The following is a 3,242-nucleotide window of genomic DNA, read 5'->3' as shown; positions in this document are numbered from 1 at the left end:
TAACCCTGTACAAAGATTAGCTGCATGCGAATTCTAAAACAGAAAATAAACAATGGCAAGAGCATAAAACATAAAACATATATACACATAGATTTTCTCCTGGATCCCAAAACCAGGACTACTAGATTGATTTTTCATTATGTTCCTTTCAATGTTACAATATTTATATATACATGCCGAAGCATCCATAAACCTCAATCCATTAACCCTGGATTAGAACATAAACGTAGTTCCCTTGACCGGATCTACAAAATACCATGAACAGAAAACCATCATGCCCAAAACCATGTGCGAAATCCATGCACAAAACCATAGTTAGGTTCGCCCACCTAATATAGGGTCCAATTTTTTTTTCCCAGGGTTCTACCTGTTAGGGCCTAAATCTACCTCAGGCTGAGAAAGGCAGGATCTAGGGTAACATCAAACCACGCTTAACCTGGTAGCTAGCCCTACTAGGTCGGGAGAGGGCTCTCTCCTTGTCAATATCAGGAAAATATGATCAATAAAGCTTGAGATGACTGATATAAAGACTAATTTTAGGATAGGTATATGCTCAGAGGAGTTTGATTGAATTTAATTTTGATTTGCTGGCTCAAATGTTAAAGACAGATTTGGGTCCAGGGAATGGACTTAGTCTTGCAGAGGTTTCTGTGGGGAGAGGTAGGAAAATGGTTTAGTACTTTGAAATAAGTGAGATGGAGAGTCTTAATATTGGTGAGGAGTTGGAGAGGGATGAGAGTCTCAGGGAGCCTCTTCAAACAATTGAAAACATGAAAAACTAAGCAAACCCTAGGTAGAACACTGCAAAATGAATGAATTCTACCTTTATCCTTGATTCATTTAGTTAAGCTGAACAAAAAGAGATGATGGCATACATAAACACATGTAAACTTGCATTACAGAAGGAAAAACAATACCAAATCAAGTTGCCACAAGAATCCCACAAAATGCTGCAAACCTTGGTTTATTCCTTTGCCAAACTGCAAAGATGAATGTACAATAATGCTTAAAACATTCACAAGAGTCCAACCTTTACAAATGATTGAAGAAGTACAAGATATAGGAAAAAAACAACTCATGCTAGGCTTTAGGGGTCGAATTCATGAGTTTAGGAGCTGTTTCAACAAGATCTAAACTAAGAACTGAAAAGTAGGCAGTGGAACACATTGCCTCTAAAACCTAGGAAACTGACGCATTCAATTTCAAACTACCTTTTCATGATGTATCTACCTCCATGAGTGAATTTTTAGCATATTTACATCAAAGTCCATCTAGTTACATCAAATTACATCACGAGTTTGACTATGAGAGAGAGAAAAGTCAAACTGAGAAAAAACTAGACGAAAAAATAGAGTTTTTTGGCAAAAAAAAGTTAATTTTCGATCCTGTGCGCCGCACCACTATCCCTATGCGTAGTGCCTTTTTGCAGCTGATTTTGGAGGCCTTCCCGTGCACAAAATTTGCTTTAAGTGAGCTTGTTGGAAAGGTCTATCTATCTACTTTCTAGAACATGTGGAATTTTTGAATTTGGTGTCCATTGGCCCCTCCAAAAGTGAGTTCTCCCAACACTGCTTCCTGTGTGGCCCAAAAGGGGCAGAAAGGGCATTTTTGAGGTGTTTTTGACCCTTTTGGAAGCTCAAAACTTGACAAAATTTCTTGGCCATTTGTGGGAATTCATATTTTTGCATGAGGAATCCAAAAATGCTGAGTTTTCCTCCAAAGGAGGTCCCTAGCAAAATTGAGCACCAGGTGGCGCGGCGCACCAGGCAGAAAAATCTGTGTTTTGCACTAAAAATTCAAAATTGAAAAAAAGTGCGCCAAATTTCTTGAAATTTGGGCTGAGTGTCCTACATCAAGTGCTGTGTTGGGCTAAGGAAGCCTCAGCCAAAATCTTGAGCTTGTCTTGCTCTTTCCTCTTCCTCAAAGCTTTCCTCAACTTGGCCTTCAAAGTCCTAATTCTCGCTTTGCAAACTTTGTTTCTTGCCAAATAGTGATAGGCCATGTGCCTCAACATCTTTTTCTCTTTGTTGGCCTTCTCCAACATCTTTTCCAAGTGCATTTTTTCCCTTTCAAGCCAAGATTCATGATCGACTTCAATTTCTTGTTCAAGTGGTGTCAACTTGACTTTCCTCCTCTTGGCAGCTTGCCAGTTTTCTCTTATGTTTTGGAGCTCCATGATAGTTTGTTGATCTTCCAACTGCTTATTCCTTTGCTCAAGATAATTGATTATCCACTTGGCTCTTTCCAGGTTGAGAGACAAGTCATGAATGTCAGTTTGCTGTTCTCGGATGATCTCCTTGAGCTTTGAGCTTTGGGAGCCCAAATCAATGTCATCATCCTAAATGAGAATGAAATCTCTCTCTTGACCTTTTGAAGGCCCCTCATCATGCAATGGCTACTTACCCTTGTCCTATACCTGCTTTGCTGTTGAAGGAAATGAGACCTCTTCCACCCTGGGTGGAGATAGTACTCATTTTGCTATTGCAAACAATCTCTTTGTGCCCTTTTGGTAAGTGACAAACACTGGCGCACTGGTGGTTTGAGTCTCATGCACCTCTTGCTAATGTGAAGGCTCTCCTACCTCATGAAAAACTGATGGGGGCACTTGAGGACCTGTAAAGACCTCATGTGAAATGAAATCATCCCATGAAACATTCAGTAAACTAAGTTGATGCAAAACCACAATCTTGATCAATGCAAAGTGATAGATGCTGTTATACTGCTGATGAGGAGGTTTCCTTTGCACCAATGTGGTAATTTTCTCAATATTCTAGCATATGAAATATGGGATGTTCATCATCCTCACCCTAGTAAAATGCATCAACAATCTGATATGATAGGTGTATAGGCGAGAAAATTTGCCTTCACAGCTGAAATATTTGATTATAAGCTTCATAAGGGGAGCATATGTGTCCTGTAGGTACCTGAAAGGGAAGACCCTACTGATATGCCTCTGAAAACCAGCCTTGATATAAGGCTCATAATGATCTCTATCCACCAGTTGTCGCTTGTTCCACTACTCACCCACATTCGGAATGCCTGTTGCTTCAACTACAGTCTCAGGTGTCAAAGTGAATGTCACACTTGCCAAATTGACCTGGCCATTGTGAAGATGGAGCACAAAAAGTCTAGCAAGCTCATGGTGGTATTTGACTCTTTCCACCATCTCACAAAATTGGTAGCAATATTGATGTTTGAAGCATGCTACAGCAAGGGGGAAAGCCAACAACTCAGTAAGTGTA

Source organism: Pinus tabuliformis, chromosome 1_2 (assembly GCF_031772625.1).
Source record: "Pinus tabuliformis cultivar Carrire ecotype Pingquan chromosome 1_2, CPIR1, whole genome shotgun sequence".
In the NCBI taxonomy this organism is placed as follows: Eukaryota; Viridiplantae; Streptophyta; class Pinopsida; order Pinales; family Pinaceae; genus Pinus; species Pinus tabuliformis.
Note: the sequence above shows the minus strand (reverse complement) of the source record.